This window comes from Amphiura filiformis, chromosome 5, assembly GCF_039555335.1.
Source record: "Amphiura filiformis chromosome 5, Afil_fr2py, whole genome shotgun sequence".
NCBI classification, from domain to species: Eukaryota; Metazoa; Echinodermata; class Ophiuroidea; order Amphilepidida; family Amphiuridae; genus Amphiura; species Amphiura filiformis.
In genome coordinates, this window is record NC_092632.1 from 25,033,762 (window position 1) to 25,055,937 (window position 22,176).

General features: G+C 36.9%; 1 pseudogene; it reads right to left on the reverse strand.

Annotated features, from left to right (window-relative positions):
- Positions 1 to 471: 471 nt before the first annotated feature.
- Positions 472 to 22,176, reverse strand: part of LOC140152849 (ATP-binding cassette sub-family C member 9-like) — a 48,066-nt pseudogene continuing 26,361 nt past the window's right edge.

Consider the following 22,176-nt stretch of genomic DNA (forward strand, 5'->3'; position numbering starts at 1 on the left):
AAGGGTACAGGACACAATTCGAGAACAGCTCCATTCCTACCACCAACCGCTTCACTTTTGCTATCAAAATTGTATGATATATACCTATGATTATACTTTCATTTGGCAAAGGAACTGTTATCAAGACTCTCCCTGAATCTCAGAAAACAGCGATGAAGACCTTCCACTACGGTGACCGAGTGATGATCTTCTTATGAGCAGGAGATCCAGGTGCTTCCACTGAATGGACTCATAATTCCAGTGATTAATGTATATCTTATCACCTTTAGCCAAATATTATAGATTAAACTAGTCTCGGATCTCATTCTAAGTGTATAGAAGGTGTGGACCTGACTTTGTCAACTGGTATCAATTTTGTGCATGAAGATTCTGGGACCCCCCCGGTAGAAGACGCCCTGGAATACCAAATGCCAATGGATTCATGTTGAAAACACTTTCATCAGAAATGTCATGTCTTGTTGGTATCCCATATTTCTTGTTTGGTTCTTTATTTATTATCAATGCCACTGTACCAGCACGTATATCATTAGTGGTGATGTCAGTAAGTCTTTTGGGCCTTGGATGATCTTCAAGCACGCTCATTCAATCCCTGAACTCTTAGGACCATTTCGTTGCTGTTGAATATCAAGGACTCCATCACTGCAACTGTACATTGTTAAATTTCATTTGAGTTTTCATCACCGTCGGGAGAAATTTCCAAGATGACCAGTGTTCACTTCTGGCAGTACCTTTTTTTTAATTTTTGCCGTATTGTTTTGAAGGAACAAGCTTTCAAATGAGACCAAATTCAATACTTTGCATACCTTGTTCTACGAACGATTTGACCGCCCCTCGTAAGACGTTCACCAGTTCTCCTATAGGTTTTGAGTGCGTCTTAAAGCAAGTATGGGGGGACGGAATATTTTACACAGGTAATATGATTATTTTATGGTATATGCCAGTACCTAAGAAGTGTCTTTTTTATTTTTGCATTACATCTTTGTTGGAAGTGCTCTGTTGACATGATTACCCCCCCTCCGACAAACACTATGAATATTATTCCATTTAGGTGTAAGTTGGGACATGTGTTAAGATAACAAGTATGCCAAAAAATCAGGTTTGAAAACAGTTATTCCATGTAATGAGATTGTACATTATGGCTTTAACATGAACTTACAATGCAAACATCACATACATCTAAGCCAGAGAAAAACGTATGACTGTAAGTTAAGTACAGGGTCGGATGTGCACTCAAGTGGCCAAGTTTTGGTATATAGGTATAAAATTGTCAAGTTTCAATTTACAGGGAGACCAATTTCAGACTATTTTAACTCAAAGTGAAAATGAATTTCTATATGAAGGACAGGTGCGCGCGCAAATATTGCAATTTTACCCTATTTTGACCCCAAAACATGAGGGCTTAAAAGGAAGATGCACAGGACAATTTTGGTGGCCCAAAATGTTGGGGCCCTGGGCCCGAACTCATCTGGCCCAATGGTAAATCCGACCCTGGTTAAATATAAACCACATCATTATCACAAGCTTATTTATTAGCTTGAACCATGGAGTAAAATTCCGAACTTTCTGTCGCCAGTAATTTTTCAGGGCTGTCGCATTCAATGATCTCACCATCACTTAAAACCCATATTGTGTCTGATTCGAGTATGGTGGACACTCGGTGCTGAAAGAGAAACATAACAATAAAAGCAGGTTTTTTATGAAGTTCTAAGTACTTGTACTGTATTTTATTTCTCTCTATTGTAAAACAATCTTTGAAATCGAAAATAAAGTAAGTATGAGGAATACGGTAATTGGCCCAGTTCCTAGACGAGCTCTAGTGTTAATATAAAACCCCGTTATAGGGCCCTTTTATACAATATCAGACATTGTTTGTCAGATATTGGGTGATACTGGATTTCGAAGGCATGGTTAAAGGGTCTTAAATAGCCGCTTTCGCCAAACGTTTGACAAACATTTAGCGATCACAAACATTTGCCAAACGTTTACGAAAATATTTAACAAACGTTTGGCTCCCCAGCAAACACAAAAACGTTTTTAAAACGTTTTAAATAAGTTACATTTTGGGTTTTGGTTTAGGTAAAAACGTTTTAATGACATTAAAATGTCGGGTTATATAAAGGTCATGAAATCGTTTAAAAACGTTTTGTATGAAAACACACTACAAAAATATTTTTTAAATGTTTTCGAAATGTCATTGTAAACTATTTTTGCAAACATTTTTGGCCAAATATTTTGTCAACACTTAAATAACATTATGTTAAAATATTTGCACCAGGCAAACACAGAAATGTTCTTAAAATGTTTTTTACAAAACGTTTTAATAACGTTTAAATGTCGGGTTATATAAAGGTCATGAAAACATTTTAAAAACGCTATTGTAAATATTTTGGGCAAACATTTTTTGCAAAATATTTTTCAACCCCAAAATAACATTCTGTTTAGAATGATTTGCACCAAGTTTTCAAAAACGTTTTTTGAATGTTATTAAAATGTTTTTATACCATTTATATATATAACCCGACATTTAAATGTTTTCTGTAAAACATTTGTATTTGCTGTGCAGTAAATTACCAACAAATGTTTTTTAATGTTATTAAAATGTTTTATACCATTAATGTACCGTTTATATAACCAGACATTTAAACGTTTTCTGACAACCTTTTATAATGTTTGACAAACAATAATTATTAATAAATACGTTTTGCTAATGATTTGTAGAAATTGTTTAAAACTTTTCTAAACATTTATCTTTAAGTTACATTTTGTCAAGAAAATCATCAAATTGATGTTTGTAAATTTTCATCAAATACAAATTTTAACCAAAAATCACAATTTGACCAAAAGTCAGGTTTTTGACTATAAACTACATTTTGAGTTTGACTAGAACTAACATTTATTTACCAAGAATCTAATTTTTGATCACATATAACCAAAAATCAATTTTTTGATCAAAATTCATAAATTAAACCTAAATGTCACTTTTTTCACCTCGTCGAGGCGTTCACTAACCCTAACCATACCAAAAGCTACAAACGGCTACAGCAGCAAAAACTGGGAGCGCAAATATTCCACGTGATGCGATTGCACATATGGGGATGGAAAACTTGGCTGGCCAAAGTAATCCTCGTGCTAGCACCCGAGGGGTCGGGGGCTCAAAACTGCACCCAAGAAAAATGAAAATTAATTTCATCTTCATCTTCCTTTCTTCCTTTCTTCCTTCCTTCCTTCCTTCCTTTCTTTCCTTCCTTCCTTCCTTCCTTCCTTCCTTCCTTCCTTCCCCTCCGCCTTCTTCCTTCCTTCTCTCCTTCTTTCCTTCCCCTCCGCCTAAAAGGGATATTATAATTTTAGAACCAAACTTACAGCGATTGTTAGCACAGTTTTGTCCTTGAAAGCGGAAGCAACAACTTCTTGCAGTACCTTCTCCTGAATTAATTTGATGGAATAAGATAACAGCAAATACAACAACAACAACAACAGCACGAAACGTCATTTTTAGGTATGTTTAACATCATTTTATCAAATAATCGGATTAATAATTGGATTTGTTAACATGAAATTTTATAAATGATATCTATTGACAATCCTGATGAACTTGTTTACGGTGCATCCAAGTTAAATAACGAGGCATGTAACAAAAATACAAAATAACGCATATATACCGTGCTGTAGTCGATTGAGGCCGTGGCTTCGTCCATGATTAGTACACGTGAATTCCTGAGAAAAGCTCGTGCTAGACAAAATAGTTGACGCTGACCAACGCTGAAGTTTTCACCTCCTTCTGATACAAGAGTGTCTAGAAATAAGAGTTCATTGCTCTAATGATGAAAAATTATGAGCAATATTTCTTTGCACGGACATGAGCAAATGCATCTCCTCAAATTGGCTATCATGATACTAATTAGAGTGAGGCATAACGGATTAATGACGTCAAGTGACTGTCGTTGCCGCAGCTGATGTATCAATGGTCATTTGGTGCAAAGCGCTTAAAGATATTTACTCCCAACCTTAGACCTCTTAGGCTAGGACTTAGGAGGGTCTATTGATACTACTGAATGTTTTCCTACGATATGAATATGTAAATAAAAAATAATAATGCTATTTGTTGAATAATTCATGAAGATAATGATCAATTTAGCACCTTACCAAGGCGAAGGTCGAATTCAGAAACAATAGACTTGAGTTGTGCTATTTCTAGCGCGTTCCAAAGTTCCTGATCTGATTTGCTACGAGTTGGGTCCAAATTTGTCCTGTGTAGAAAGTTAAATCATGAGCGTGGAAAAGAATAATAATATCAAAGTTGGCAAATTATTCCCGGACACCGTAAATCGCCGGATAGTCTTATCAAACATTTTGGTCTTTTGCAGGTCATGGTGGGGTTTTGTTCACTTCTGGGTGGCCTATTTTTTTTTTTTTTTTTAATATTTGACTAACGTTAACATCTTGAAAAATAACTCAAATTGTGGCCAAAATGGCGCATAAGACTATTTTGCACCTTTTTGCACGTACTCGTCAAAATGGACTTTCTGCATATTACAACATAATTTCCGGGACATTTCCATGATTTTTGTACTGAGTTTTGTAATTTCCTAAACATCTCTGCTTTAACAAAAATCCAATTAGCCTTTTTTAGGAATATGATAGACACAATAGGATGGCGCTGCACGAAGTGGGTAAAGTCGTTTGAATTTGCCGGGTTTTACTTATTGCCCTCCTACTGCATACGTCATACTTCATCAAGGCTAATGTAGTGCCACCGGGCGTTATAATACCTTATTGTTCCTGTAAATAGTATAGGATCTTGTGGTATGATTGACAATCTTTGTCTTAGAGTTGTCAGAGGCATCAATCCTATGTTTTCACCATCGATCATTATTTTACCTGCGTGATAGTAATGAAAAAGAAACGTTTTCTTTTAGATGTTCACATTCTCTCTGAAGATAAATTTTGTTACTATTGTTTTGTTTTTGTTTTTCTTTGATTTGTTGAATTTTAAAGTTATAACAGCAGTTGAAACTATTAGCCACTTACCTTTGAATGTCTCAATTATTCGCAACAACGACAGCGTTAGTGAAGATTTCCCGCTTCCAGTTCGTCCACATATGCCGACCTAATTCACAAAATTTCACGATAAAAATGTAAAGTTCATAATCATTGATCTGAATGCAGTTCAGGGAGTTTCACTAAATATAGTAAAATTATATTATTTGTATTATAATATATTATTGAATTATATGTACTATAATATATTATTTGTCTTCTAATCATTATATGATACGTTTATTCTTGTTAATTTATGAAATTAGGTAAATTGATGTTTCCTAAAGACAGTGGCGTAGATGTCCTTTTGACATTGGGGGATGGAGTTGCGAAAAAATTGAAATAATATGTATCCATCAACTTTTGGCGACAAAATAAGCTTATGGTACAAATTCGCGTGAAGGGCGCGAACAATTTTGCCATACTGAACCAAAATTTGTGAAATATGGTTCAAAAGTGGAATTAACTCGCGCAAAGCGCGCAAAATTGGGCACTTTGGGGGCTAAAATAGCCAAATATGAGGTCAATTTGGTCAGAAACCCACAAACTTGGGTCAACATTAGGGAAGACCATACCCCTTGGCAAACCCACAGGGAACTACGCCTATGCTTAAAGAAGAAATGGGTAGTTGAAATTGAACCCGGAAATTAACACATCTATTCGGTCAAGGTGGAGCTGAAATCTTATTAGGATGATAAATATGGGAAATGGTAAACAAGAAGCGCGCATCTTGTTTGCGACGAGTGTATTGTTGATCGCATGATTGGTGTGCATCTTGTTGGTGATGATTACATTTCCTTTTGGAGCCGGATGATGGTATCGATCTATATCGATCTTTTAGCAATTTGGCGCGAAGCTCAAATTGGTCTAGCTGGGCGTTGGTCTAGTCAGTGATCGTTGCCAGCTCGGCCAGTGCGGACAGTAAATTTGTTGTCGGGAGTTCGTTTGAGGAGATTGGGAATTTACAGCGATATGAGTGTACAGGATCAGGAGCAAGGTGTTGCAGGAGCATCTTCAATTAATAGGCCTAATCCTGCTTTATCAGCCAAACAAGTGGCGGAGATTGTAAAAGCTGGGGTTTCTGAAGCGTTGGGTTCTTTTCAAGTGAATTTTGACAGGGCTATAAACGCCCAGAGAGAGAAGGAGAGTGAAAAGGCCTTATCTCAGGTGGAGTCATTAAAGAAATCAGCAGGATTACAATTTAGATTCAAGGGCAATAAAGCTCAATTCGAGTTTAACGAATCTGTTTTAAAGTTGGTTGGAGAAGCCCAGGAGAATATTGTGGAAGGTTCGCTTGCAGCGGCTAGTGAAAGTCTAAATTCGGTTTCCAACGAAGTTACCAAGAGGAATAAGTTGGTCCGTATAGCCGACAAGTCGGAAGGAGGTGAGTTTTTATATGTAGGCCATAGATATAATGCAAAGATATCATAGAATGGTTCGTTTTAGTTTCAGAATTGATCTTAATAGGTGTTACGAATGATTTAACCTAGCATAATTAGTATTACATTATTGTAGCTTGTCCGCTTGGATACGCAGATCGATTTATCAATGGTCAGTAGACGGGATGAAGCTAAGAAATCAATTTAATTTTAGTTTAAAAAAGGAACTTGGGTGTGATACAGCTGAAGGTTTACAGCCTTATTGAGACTCATCGGGGAGTAGGCCTACGGGTAGGTATATAAGGGTTTTCAAGCGCACAATTATAAGAAATTTGGTATTTGATTATAATTGGTTGTTTATTGGTAGGTTGGTCCGTGGTGGACGAATATCTACAGGACGATCTAGCTGAAAACAGTGATGATGAGAAACGCATCAGGATGGCTCAATCTAGGGCAGCGGCTAAGAATAAGAAGAAGAAATCAAGCTTGCCCAGGTCTAAGCCATATTCTAAGCCATATTCCGATTCAAATGCTAGTGGTTTTGGTAATCAGTCTTCTTTTCGTGGCTACTACAATTCAAGCTATAGACCGGCAGTTAGATCTGGTTATGCTAGAGCAGGAGGATATGCCGGCTCAGGTCCGAAGCCCTCTGACATGTGTTTTAGGTGCGGAGGAGTGGGGCACTGGAGGAGAGAGTGTGGAGGGTACAAACAAACGTCTAGTGTCAAAGATGGCGGCGCACATGGCGTTTCCCAGCACCAGCAGTGGTAAAGGTAAATCGATGAATTGTATGATATTATAAAAATGTTGTGCAAGTATTGTTTTGATTATATGATCTGGAGCTGTCAGATATTATTTCGAGTAGAAACGGGTTCTGTTTATTTGGCGTTCATCGACTGAGGGTGGTTCTTCAGCGAAGTTCTTTACACGGCATCACATTCACAGTGCAGTTTTTCTAGTATACATCACATGACATGTTTGTAATGATGTGTAGTTTTCATGTTTTGCGAACAATGCTCAGAGTTATTATACTGTCAGGAAGGTGTTCTTGTTTATTGACATTGACAAATTGGTATATTGAATTAGTTTTTTCTGGTCTTATTTTATCATGGTGTTATTGGCAATGCTCCCATAATTGTTTTCCTTGATGCAGGAGCAGATGGTCAAGGTGCATTCACAGATTCAGAAGTTGTTTCGGGACAAGAAGAGACAGGGTACGATACTGAATTTTACTATCAGAACTTTTATGAATATGAGCAAGGATCAGCGGAACCAATTGTAAGAGGTCGGCTTAAAGCGTCTATTGACTTTTGGGAAGACACCATTCATGCATATCCTGAAGTTTTAAGTGTTATTAAATTTGGTTATAAGCTACCTTTTGTGGATACTCCTCCTACAGCCTTTTTTAAGAACAATCAATCTGCTTTAAAGAATTCAGACTTTGTCGCTGAAGCTATTTTAGATCTTTTATCAAAGAATTTGATTAGTGAGTCATTTGCACCTTCTTATATTGTTAATCCGTTAACTGTGGCAGTGCAAAGTTCTGGTAAGAAAAGGTTAATTTTAGATTTGCGATTTGTCAACCAATATATTTGGAAAGACAAAATTTAATTTGAGGATTGGTCAGATGCTTTAAAATATTTTAAGAAAGGTGATTACATGTTCGCCTTTGATTTAAAATCAGGTTATCACCATATTGATATTTTTGATGAGCACACAAAGTTTTTGGGATTTGCATGGGAATTTTCAGGCAGAGTTAGATATTTTTCTTTTTTAGTTTTACCATTTGGTTTAACCACCGCGCCGTACATCTTTTCTAAGTGCTTGCGACCTTTGGTCAGGTATTGGCGAAGTGAAGGTATTTTCGTAGTTTTGTATCTAGACGATGGATGGGGTAGAGAGGATACGGAGGAGAAGTGCCGTCATACAGCGCAGAGAGTGAAGCGAGATTTGATTGATGCAGGTTTGTTTTTTGGTTAGGTTTTTCATGGAATTCATGTGAGGGTTCTTTGAGAGTTACTCAGAGAAGAGTAGATGATTTATTGGCTTCCATTTGCATCTTGCAAGATAGTTTGCCTAAAGTTTCAGCCAGGAAGTTGGCTTCCATTACAGGGATGATAAATTCACTTTCTCCAGTGGTAGGATCAATTGTAATGTTAAAATCTAGATTTTTGCACATGGAAATCTTGAAACGAGTCCAATGGGATCGGGTGTATTCGTTATCTAGTGATAACAGGTTGATAGAAGAGTTGTTCTTTTGGAAATTTCAGTTACGTAATCTGAATAAACGCATGTTATTCACATATTCCGTACCGCAGGTTCTTATTTATTCAGATGCTAGTGCATCAGGTTGTGGTGCTTGGACAGTGGTTTGTGGTGGTAAGAATTTTCACCAGAATTGGGAAGAACATGAGGAAGGTAAAAGTTCAGCTTGGCGTGAGCTGAAAGGTGTAGCACTTGCTATTGAAGCATTTGCTGATTCTTTAGCAGGTAAAACTGTTAAGATGCATACAGATAATGAGAGTGTGGTATCAATTATTATGAAAGGTAGCATGATTTATGAATTGCAAGAGTTAAGTCTATCCTTATTTGAGTTTTGCAAGGCGCACAGTATCAGCCTGCAAGTGCAGTGGATTCCTAGAGAGGAAAATACAGTGGCGGATTGTCTTAGTAGACAATATGATTTTGACGATTGGGGAGTTTCGCATGAATTTTTTGGTTTCATGGACAAGTTATGGGGAGGGCGAGTTATAGGGAGGGCGAGTTAGCGCAGCGGTTATTCCCTCGCTTTGCACCACTGAGGTCCCGGGTTCAAGCCCCGGCGCGGCCCAAGGACTCATGTGCACTTGGTTTATCCTGATTCCATGCTCGCTCTCGCAGGTTTTCTCCGGGATCTCCGGTTTCCTCCTGCTTTCAAAAAATCGGTGATTAGTTGTTTGGTTATCAAAACTTCCTTCACCCAATGGAATTTGGGGAGCTGCACAGATAATTGGTGGATGTTACAATCTAAGTGCGGATAGGTCTGCGCCTGAGGCTCGGCTGCAACTGGCCTAGATGATGCGATCTGATTGTGATGATTCACCATGGCAGCGAAATTACAGCGCTTTGAATCCTTCAAGATCTAGCTGGAAAAAGGCGCTATATAAATCCGAAATTTATTTATTTTTTATTTTTTTAAGTTATGGGGTCCACATGGAATTGATCGTTTTGCGGATAATTTCAATTGTAAATTGCCAATTTTTAATTCAAGATTTTGGTGCATTGGTACCAGTGGAGTGGATGCTTTTGCGAGAAATTGGGCAGGGGTCAACAATTGGTTGGTTCCTCCAGTGTGTTTAGTCAGCGAGGCGATTAAACATCTTCAGGCTAGCAAAGCGACAGGGACTTTGGTAGTGCCAGAGTGGACTTCGGCTTTGTTTTGGCCTTTACTTTTTCCCAGCAGTAGCCCTTTCAGACATATGGTTGCTGAAGTGATCAGATTTAGTAATCCAAAGTTCATTTTTGTACAAGGGAAGAATTCTAATTCAGTTTTTGGTACTTCTAAGATGAGAAGCGCAGTATTGTGCATTAGGCTGCAGAGCCATTGATTAGTAGTGCATTGCACTCAGGGAGTTTTCCCATTACCGCATGGTTGGGTTAGAGAATGTAAAACCGATTGGTTTTTCTTTAAGTCCGTTTGGACACTGTAAGTATGTGTAATATACAATATTGTATATATGTTAGTTGACATAATATTTTTTGCATATTTTGATGCAGGGATGACCAGTATAGGCGTGTTTTGGGAGAGGTGTTAAAGGCGTCTCGTGCCACTAGTACAGCAAACAAGTATTCTAAAGCTTTCTCTGCTTGGCAAGAGTGGTGTTTGGTGCACAGAGTTTCTCATATGCCGGCCAGTCAGGATGACATTTCAAGGTACTTTATTTATTTGTACGTTGATCAAGCACCTTTTTCCAAGATAGAGGCTGCGTTTTACAGTTTGAAATGGCATCATGATTGCAATCCTGAAGTAAATAACAATCCATGTGATTCAAAATTTCTCCGATGTTTATTGGAAGGTTTGAAGCGTCTAAAAGCAAAACCAGTTTCCAAGAAGGATCCAGTGACTCCAGACATTATCAATAAGATTGTTCTCAGATTTGGAATGGGTTCCAACCTCATGCAGATTCGTTTGTGTGCAATTTGTTTAACTTCATATGCCGGTTTTTTACGGAACGATGAATTGATAAATATTCGAGAATGTGATGTGGAGTTCGGTTCTTCATTTGTCAGAATTTTTCTTGTAAAGAGTAAAACTGATCAATACAGGGAAGGAAGTTGGGTTGTTATTGCCGAGACGGACTCTATAACATGTCCTGTTAAGATGTTAAAACGATATATTCAATTAGGTTGTATATCAGGCAGTGAGAAATTTTTTAGACCGGTTACTTTTTTCAAATCAAAGAATGTGCACAAATTGAGGGATGGTAAGATGACATATAGCAGGTGCAGAGAATTATTTAAGGAAGCGTTAGATAGCGTAGGCGTAGACGCAAAAAAGTTTAGTTTGCATAGTTTGAGAGCGGGGGGCGCTACAGCAGCGGCTTCAGTGGGGGTGCCAGACAGGTTGTTTAAGAAGCACGGAAGATGGAAGTCAGAAGGTTCGAAAGACGGTTACGTGAAGGAATCCTTAGATAACCTTCTTTCTGTTTCTAAGCAATTAGGATTGTAGTGTAAGCAATTTCAAGAGTGGTTGGCGCGCATTTGGTTGTACGTAATTATAAAATTATTGATATTGATTAATTAATTAAAAGAGAATGAGATTAAGAATAATAATGATGTGATTCTGTGAAGTTTAAGAAATATATTTTGTTGTTGCCTTTCATTTATTCGCCCGTTCTTTATTTCGTGATGAGAGTAGGGTGGAGTGTCCGTCCGTACTCACAGCTGACGAGCGATATTCCCCTGTTTGAGAAACTGTGTTTGTCATGTTTGTCAAAAACCAGAAGCAGGCGCAATAGGAAATTGTTTATTTCCGATTGAGCTTGCGAATTAGGAAATAATTACATTTCCTTTTGGAGCCGGATGATGGTATCGATCTATATCGATCTTTTAGCAATTTGGCGCGAAGCTCAAATTGGTCTAGCTGGGCGTTGGTCTAGTCAGTGACCGTTGCCAGCTCGGCCAGTGCGGACAGTAAATTTGTCAATTTATGTTTTAACGTTTTAAGGTTTTATCTTTATAACAGTGTCAAGTATGCAAAAAAGGGCTTGTGAGGAAGAGGAAGGGTCATGTCAGGTCAAGTTTCAAGAGTCAAGCATGACATCCTTAATTTGTTTCTAGCAGGCAGGCAGGAACATATTGTAGTATTTGTTAAAGGAAAGCTTAAGGTAAGATAATATATTTTATTATTTTCAGTGAAGTCAATAGACTCTATATTGAGGTTTGCAGTCTTTTTAAGGTACGTGCCTAAGTAAGTAGGTATGTATGGTTGTGGTTCAATTTTTTGCGGAAATTATGGGCCTCTCGGGCCTACGCGCTTCTTTTAGCATTAGGTAGTCTATTTGCCCTTAGTAGGGCGGAGTGTCCGTCCGTACTCACAGCTGACGAGCGATATTCCCCTGTTTGAGAAACTGTGTTTGTCATGTTTGTCAAAAACCAGAAGCAGGCGCAATAGGAAATTGTTTATTTCCGATTGAGCTTGCGAATTAGGAAATAAGTGTAATATTCAATAGTCTAAAACTGACCGACCGCGAGATATACGTACAGGTTATACAGGGTGTCCCATAAAAAATACCGAGTGAATAAAATTGAACGTAAGTCGAGAAATATACATCAGAATCAACAAAAATGTCGCGCATAACCTATTTTATTGTTCATTACATACAAAAATGTTATTAGATTCGGTTGATTTGTTGCGAAGAAATTAACGATTACACAATGCGCGCATCAATGTAGTTCATTCCATGTTTGATCAACAGGCGCTTTTTTCATACTCGATCACCGCTTCCTAAAGTTTGTATATCTCATTACAGTTAGTCCACATTATCTATTTTTTAATTTTTTAAGCCAGCTGGAATTCTTTATGCAATAATTCTTTATGCAACATTTATATCAACATTAACGAAAAAAAATATTTACAAGTACCGAGCATCATCTCACATGCAAGCTTACATTTTCAATATCGTGCAGGTTTTCAAATTTGAACAAAACCTAATTAAATGTTTTGCAAGAAACAGGTTTTTTAAAAAGAACGAAAAGGATTTCACAGAACAAAATATGAAGCACATTGACTAGTGCGAATTTCAAACTTGGAATGAAGTAAATTGACGCATGCGTTATATAATCGCTCATTTCTTCACAATCAGTCAACCGATTCCAGTCAAATTAGCGTATAAGCATGCAGAATAATATTTGGATTCTGATGTCTATTTTTCGACTTACGTCCAAATTAATTTGCCCGGTAATTTTTTATAGGACACCCTGTAGCTCTCTGAATGTACACGAGATTAACGTTCTTTGATGGCATTTATGGCCTCACAGATGAATGTTTAAAGTCTTTGCCATTCTAAATATGTATACTTTTATATACTTTAGACCAACAATTATATCCGGGAGTTATAATATCTACTAACCTTTTCACCAGGTTGTACATGTACAGTGACATCTTGTAGTACTGGTGGTAGAGTTTCGTCATAACGAACTGATACGTGTTCAATTCGGATTGCACCACGACTAGGCCAATCGGATGGAGGTTCCTTACCTTAAAACACACAAACAAATAAACATTGACTTAATCTTGAATAGAATAGCTATATGATTCTGATAATGATGTTGTGGAATTAATGTCAATCACGAAAGATACACATTGCATATACTCTACACATACATACGCCATACACCCCTACACACATACACACACCCTACATACTCTAACCCTACACATATATTCCAGAGTTAATAACCAGAAAGACATAACTCACCTTTTGGCCATTTTGAGATTTTGGTACCGAAATAATCACCAACAAACTTTAGCCCACTTGGATTGTGAATATCAAAACAGCACCGAGACAGTTTGTGATATTTACTGGTTAACACCTTTCTCTGTTCAAAACTAGTCTAAAACTGACCGACCGCGAGATATACATTCGATATATATTATAACAAGTATACTTTACAAGTGACTAACTTGGAATTTAGAGTGCTCAAAATGTATATACTTGTATAGACATTTCTGTAAATTTGAAATCATGACAAATTATCCGTCTGATGATCGGTATACCCAATGATCGTAAGTGAGGGTATTCCGTGAAACTTTAAGTAACGATTGCCTTGCCAGGGGTCTATACTTTGAATTTGTTACCGTATACTTTTATATACTTTAGACCAACAATTTAGCAGTTATGAGGCCCAAAAGTAATTGCACGGTTAAGACCAAAGATTATTCTTCTCGTAAGGACAAATTACTTTCTTTCGAAACACGCTTATTATGAGCACGGCGAGTGTTGATCTGTCACGCTTTAATGAGCCGGCAGAAATCACCCTTAAAAAGAATAAAATATCCCAAAGTTGTCACTTTTGAAATATTCCTGTTTTCCATTCAAATACAAAATAATTATCCATCTATTGATTACATTATTATTTTGGTAATTTAGGTTGAGTGTGCATGATAAGTGTACAGATATGCCATAGTCGGATTTTGATAAATAAAGATATGTTACTATTAATCATGATGAACGCATTCCGTTGAACTCAATATTTTACCGATGTTTATTAAAATTAAAGTGTTCAATGGTAAAATGGTCATAAAGAGTATAATTAGTGACAGTAAAAGTAAAGTATACGTAGGCCTATGTTATTGAATGCAACATATCTTGCATAATTATAATGAGTCACTTCAATACTAAATAATTCTGATTTTGGAATCTACAGTTTATTGATCGCGAAAGCTTGAGTGAAAACAGAGGGAGTACGGTGACTGAAAAGATCAGATGTGAACATCTATTAATTGCACACAAATTAATACAAATCCGAGTTTTATGCAAGTGAAGTCTAACGGATATATTATATCGTCGTTGGGCAGGAAAATCCTCCTATGTGTCATTGGTCCCTGATCATGTTTATAGCAAAACCTTTTATGTAACCTGTTGGCAGTTTTGTTTTAAACAGGGGCCAAAAGCACATAAGAGGTTTTTCCTGCCAAACGACGATATATATTTATACATTTATCTGCACTGCAAATCGCACTAAATTGAGCAATATTTTTATACCTGTCGAAAGAGTATAAAAAGACAATTTTATGGACATCCTTCAAAACAACTACAAAACCAACCTCCATAATGCTCTGTAGGCACTTGTGCATAATATTGGACACGTTCAACTGGATTCATCTGCATCTCTGTGTCTGCGGCAAATCGAACTAAATTGAACAATTGTAATGATACCTGGAAAAGAGAATGCATGCTTAACTTTAACGGGGTACTACACCCCTCGATAAATTTATTTATGATAAGAAATATATACTAAACCGCTTGTCTCGCCTCGTTTTCCGCATCTTTCATCCTCGTGCAATATTGTTTGATCTTTTTGGATCTGTTCAGACTGTCTTATATTATATTATGTTATATTTTTATGCTATATGTATTACTTATCAATATGCCTGTGTATTAACTTTTTGTAGTGGGTTGAGCTATATTGGTGTTGTTCTGTCTTTTGTGTTATTTGTCCTGCCTTGGACGGGTGCAAATAGTGTTGTTTTATAAATGCATTTCTGTTTGGCTTTATTTAATTGATTGCATCATTAATTGTTTAAATTTTTGCTTCAACCACTTGGCGTGCTTTTCTAGTGTCTCCGGGTTCTCGCGGCCTGCTGTTTGCGTTCTTTTTGCCTCTCCCCCGTTCAACACTGCGAAAGCACGTCTGGTGGTGGTTATGATTTCGTTGTTCTCTGAATTAGCATTTATTCTGTGTTGTAATAATCTTGCTTGATTTTATCTTGTTTTGCTCTATTGGGCTTTTTAAATTTGTAGTATATCTTGTAGTTAAGGTTTTTTCTGTAAAGCGCATTGAGAAACTGTTTTGTTTGTAACGCGCTCTATAAGTGTATATTATTATTATTGTCTTGAGTAACTGAAATATCAGTGTAGTAATTGGATACCTTGCCCCAATAATATACATAACTTTTGTTACCAGTGTGTTATTATTTTTTTGAGAAAAATGCAAAAATAGTCACAAACCCCTTAAGATATCTGGTTGTAGTAAAATTTAAGCAATCTCTTTAAAGTGGTGTTTTAAAAAGTGTAACACTTATAATTTTGTGAGAACAATTCGTTTTTGAATGAAAACGCACCTTTTTATATCATAACAATATAGCACTGCAATAAAAAGAAATTTAGTTCGTTAATAAAACATTGGGATTCCAATGGGAACTCCATGTTCACTAGAGTGAGCAAGTTATTATTAATGGGTGGCACTGATAACAATATCTGAATATTAACTCTATATTCATTGCATGATTAATGGAGAACATTCCCACAAAAATGTTACAGCAGCCCATTTTTGTATTGACCATGGTGCTTTCTTCATACTTAACACGTATTATGGTCCTTTTAATTTCATGGAGATTATTTAAAATAATTCCACTTTATTAAATTAAATGGTTTTAATGTCTCAAACTTTTAAGCTTTAAAAAGCTTCTACATACCATGAGCACGTAACTAAGAGCTAATCCAACTGAACTGGAATCCAGACTTCCAAAAATTGTTGCTTGGAGTATAGTTGTCAAACCTACAGCAAGAACAACAAACCCACCGCATATACTCTGAAAATGTATAAACACATTTGATAAAAAAATTAATTATCGAAGATAGTTGATCTTCATGAGCAGGTGTGCTTTTGTACTACGACAGGAAATGTATTCTCTTACATACCGGAAGTGATCCCTAAAAGTGACGTAATCGTGCTAGTAAAATCATTAGTAGAAATAACAGAAAATCAGATTTTCATAATTAATTTCCTTCATATGACTTTTGACCTCCAATTGGTCACTTGACATTTCTGCTACCAGCCATATGTCCTGGTGACCAAGTGACATCGTTGTACTTTGTAATTTGCGGAAGTAGTGGCATTTTGAAGTATTTGGTTATGTACCGGAAATAGCCCCTTAATGACCTTTGACCCCAATTTTGTATAACAACTTTTAGACACTGGCTATAGCTGATGCCTGTGTGCACGTGACGTCATCGGCTATGTAATTTGTGGAAGGAATGTCATTTTTAGCGAAAATCACGCTTTTGGCCATTGACCGAAAGTTGATAACCTTTGACCAGAAGTTTCGCATATTGCAAACTACATTTTGCAAATGGCAAAGCGAAGAATGCAAATCAGAATTATCAGTGTCTGATCATTTAATTTGTAGTTTAAATTTTACCATTTGTAGTCCCAGCCATCCATAAGCAGCTTGTAGATACAGAAAAGCTGTATTGTTTGTATCAATTCTCCTGAGCAAAGTGCCAAAAAACTTCTTCTGCTCCCTGAAGTAAATGGCCATAAATTGTAAAGAAAACATGATTAGTATTGTTACAATTGCTGCGATATATATTTTTAGAACAAAGCAATGAAAACAAAAATAACTAATTGTAATGGATAGACCAAAAGCAAATGTGAGAAGCCACTTTTAGGTGACGCAAAGTCGCTGACCAATTACCAAGCTTTCTGTTAGAAGATGACTTCAAGCAGATTGAATAACAATTACTAGTTGCATCGAATATTCGACGTCCATTGGTCAGTTGGAATATGTATCGGTCCGTATTAATTTGCAAGTGACTCGGTGCATTTTAATACCATGATGCAGTCATGTCTACAGTAGAATTCATCTCGACCTTTGCAGGACTTAAACCCCATTAAAAGCTATTAAACCAAGATAACACTCATTGAAACAGCTCAACTGATTAAATCGGATCTTCTCTGGTTGTGCACATGTGTCTGTTTTTGCATGTGCGATATCGCAATAAAGCTGGTATTATAGCTTCAGTTGGGTAACCGATTATAAAGGAAACGGAAGGACACAATGGTATGTGGACCTTTGTTCACGAAATGAGACAATGGCCTGCTTTTTGTCAACCAGCATTCTTGAAAATGAGCAACATAATGATTGTTGACTTAACACAGTTTGGAAATAATTTCTTCATATTTTTGGTGTTATTTGTCGTTTACATATCCTTCCTAAAACACAAAAGTGCGACCCTCTCCAAACACCTAAATTAGCTAAAAATTTAGGACATGTTACAAAACTATATTTTCTAGAATTTCATAGAATAATTTAAATGTAGCTTGTACCGTTTTTTTTGTGGCATCCTTCAGAAGTGAGCGGTCCGATACCAATATTTTCGGTCAAATCTCCATTCAATTAACACGGGGAGTTGGCTAGCTATGCCTTGCCCTCACTCATATTTTACAAAAGTGCGACCATTTCTGAACATCTAACCTAGCTGTAATTTTAGGTCATGTTAGAGAAATATATTTGCTAGAAGTTTGGAGAATAAATTAAATATTGGCCGGTTATTTTTCACACAGTGATGTTAACTAGGCAAGTGTCCATTCTTCCAACATACATCATTTGTAGAGGTCACGCGTCAATGGTGAGAGCACTGTGTATTGTGTATAGGAAAACGGACAGTAACTGCAGTGTGCTACAAAATCAGTAGAATCTAATCAAATGTGTACTCATCTGTTAATAATGGTATTGACTTTTGTCATAACTCCCCATGCTGTGATCTTGACTTGTTAAATGCTACTATGGTTACACTGTTTTCACATAAGTTACCTGTACGCCCGTACTGTTATTAGTCCGCCCAGAGTCTCAGAGAAATGGGCAAATACTGGTGATCTCGTAACACTGTCTAATCTTTGAAGCTCTCTAGGTCAAAAAACAAAATTCATTTAGCATTATCGTGAATCGTGATTATGTATTGTCAAAACGTGTCTATTAATGTATGACGTATGTAGGATTTCCCTAACTTGTCTAATAAGCTTCGGGCCAATTGTGAGTGTAATCGTTGTTACTTCAGCATGTCACATTCTTTGTTCACACAATGAACTATAACTTCTCTTGAACCCACGCACAGTGCCCCGATATATTCATGGCAGAAATCGCCATGGTAGGTTGAATCCACATCCACGCATGGCCATTTTGTTCCGACCTTTGAGACGCATAATGAGCCGAGGGACATCCCGACTAAGGCTACTGACAATAGCTCGGTAATTGACTTCTCTGTGTGTAAAGTGAACTTGTGTACGCCATGTGAGTGAGTGCTCACACTGGGGTGTGTGTGACCTCTGTGTGTATACGCCATGTGAGTGAGTGCTCACATAAAAAAATCAGAATATTTTTGTCAGTTTTTGAGTCAAGACGCAAGCTTCTTTCTCAAGACGCTAGCTAACGACGATAATATCCGTTGAACATATATGTTCAAGTGCAAGGAACCAAATCTGGTTTCTTTATACGAAATCATTTACGGGAGATATTCCTCATTTTCTATCCCGGTATCCAAAGATTTATCGTCTGAATATCAATCGTGCATAGTACATTCACGTGTATCGATCCCGGGTATTCATTTCAGTGTCTCTGGCTGTATAATGCAATTATTAACCATGTTAACCGGGCGATGTCGGTGTGCCACGTCTCATATGCATAGTTTATCCCTTACAAACCATGTGTCTTGAATAGCTATTGTAGTCCGCCAACTCTGTGGTTAAGAGGCCAGGAAATAATTCCTGATATCTCATACTCTCTTTTAGAACAATGTAAATAATAAATCTCATACTCTCGTTTGTATGCCTTTTCTAATCCTGCCCATATGACAAGGACAATAATTTAACTCATCTAATCTTGTAATGAGACAGTAGCAGCCAGGACTTTTTAAAACCTTTTTTCTAAGCATGTTTGCAGTTGGCTACCAGCCATCACACGATTATAATATGCTTTACTGATTGGTGAGCAAGGTTATTAAAATTGTTTACTTAGTGATAAGGCGCTGAGCATTGGAAAAATACACTGGATATTTCACACAGCCGGTTTACTGCTCATGGTTTCCAAATGTGTTCATGTATCAGTTTATAAATTATCAGTTTTAAAGCTTATCTGGTTCCTTTTGCATACTTAAGCTACTGGATATTTCTAGAGTTTCTGGCTGGCGACTTATATACGCTCTATGGGCGTCATGGGTTTGATATAGGCATAGAATATGTCAATCTGGGCCTGTAACACACCATGAATAATAAATTTCATTAAAGTGCTAAAAAAGCCAAATTTGTTCCCTGTAGGTGGCATAAAAGCCTAAATGTAAAATGAGTTTTTGCCTGCTGCCAGTGCTTCCGGACATCTCAGCCTTAAGCTAAATTTATACTCGTTCGATTTGCAGAAAAGCGATTCTCACGTATTCTCAATGTTTACTTCCGTTTCCAAAAAGTCAAGCCGATCAAGCGCTTAAACGTCGCTTTTGCGAGTTGAAGAAATTCCGATAACTCCCGAGCGATGAAAATGCATGACTATGATATTATCGGAAAATTGACTTCATTGGTTTGTAATAACCTAATAGTTAGGTTGCCTATAATATGTACATTAGTCTATATAATTAGTTTCCGTTTGAAATAAATACAAACCTTGAACTTCGAATAAAGTACACAGCTAAGACGACATAAATGGCAACAATGGGAATGATTTCTGCGATAAATATAGGCGTTATGATCGAATTGACGATAATTGCAAAAACGAAGTTCCAAATGAAGTGAACTAGCGACCCGAGTGTAATAATTAGTTTCTGTAAAAAATTAAAATATAGCGTATTATGGTTAATGATAAAAAATGTATACACTTTTGGTATGTTTTGAGGTATATTTTGTCGGTCTATTCTCGGGGTGGAATTATAGGCTTGTGAGAACCTATACCTGGTCGACGTACTTTATTGCGTACTAAATTGGTGGCGACCTGTAGAGCATGTTATTTAATTAGCCCGACATCAAAGTTACCTTCCATTGATTGGCTGCCGGACTGGTGTAGGCCTACATCAGTCTTCCATATTGATGATTATGCTCTCAGTACATGCAAGACTTGTACATGTATACCTGTCATGTTGGATTTTTTCTTTTTGCTTACTAAAATTACTAAAAACAAAATATAGTTACAGTCAGTGTCAAAGACCATACCGAGCGCAGAAGGTGTTTTATCGGAGAAGTGGTTTATCAGTTTCCTATTCTGTGACACAAACCACTAACAGATACGGTAAAATTCAATGGAAGAAAATAGGAGGCTTACTGTATCAATAATTTGGGTGTCACTTGAAAATCTGTTTAGTATCCTTCCGATTGGTGTGGTGTCGAAAAATCTATAGAGAAAGGCAAAGTAATAGCAGACATTATGTCCAACAGAAGCAAGCGCACTCTCACACTCTCACATATCAACATCCAACCACACCAGTGATAGCGTAGCTGGCATTGGATATTTGGAGCTAGCACCATTTATGTTTACTTTTTTCACCGCATGTGGCAGTGACATCAACACGTTAAGGCGTCTATCCGGCGTCTTTAAACGTGTGCGTGTGCACACTAGCTTTGAGCGAACGCTAGAGATTCAATGCTGCTCCCAATGAATTGCGCACTAACGTCACTGCAGGGTGAAAATGGTTTAGCATTTCGAGTCTAGGTCTTTCAATAGCTTTCAAACTGGACTGATGATGTAACCGGTACTAATATCACTGTCTAAATCCTTCGAGTCCGTCACACAATTTGCTTTTCTGTTTTGGACTGAGACTGTAAGAGGTTCTCTAACGACGGAATTTCTATATTTCAATACGGTTATTACTGTACCTGCTCGGTGCTTTTGTAATATTTCTCAGCATTCGCAAGTACACATCTTTTGCAGCATTCCACGTAGAAAACAGCAAACTAATATTTGAGACCATCGCCATCACAATACATGCACATGTAAATCCTATGTACGGACCTACATACTCTTGATTGATATCTCCAAGCTTCAAAATACCAACATAAAAATAGTATGTGAATAAAAACATTGAATGAAATTTAAATAATTCCAGAGCCATCCAACATATCAATGACAAATATATATTTTTTACTACCTTTGTTCTTTACTTGACACAAAAATATAAAAATATGCAGATCATAATAATACTAACATCAACTAATTACACTCGAATTATGACGCATAATGTACTCGTGCAAATGCATTCGTCAAGATAATCGCACTTGCCATGGAGTTATTGCATTTAGCTCGAGAGCCGATAGGTTCTTGACTAATGTATTGCACTCAGTTCATTATCTTTATCAGAGACTGAAGTGCCACGCCAGCCTAGGTCAGTGACATTGTTAGTAATATATATTTTATAAAATTTATATCGGAAAGTTAGATAACACAAGTACTGACCGTTCTGTTTGGGTCAAGTCCAGCTTCAGCCCAATCCGACAGCCAGAAATTTCTTGTTACGGTGAAAGTTTCTAGCAACATACGTGCAAATGGAAACGAAATCGCCCAAAACATCCCCATGTTGCGAGTATAATACCAATAAGTATTTGCAGAAACGGAACCCCGAGCCAACTCTTCTGTTTGAATGAGCTTGCCTTTTGATGATTCTGTGACATAAAATTGTATTACCTACTGTATTAAAATTATGGTGATAGGAATTTTTAAGTTGTGCATCATCTGACTTATAATACAACTTATTGCAATCAATATTAACACATAATTATTAATCATTTGAATTTTGTA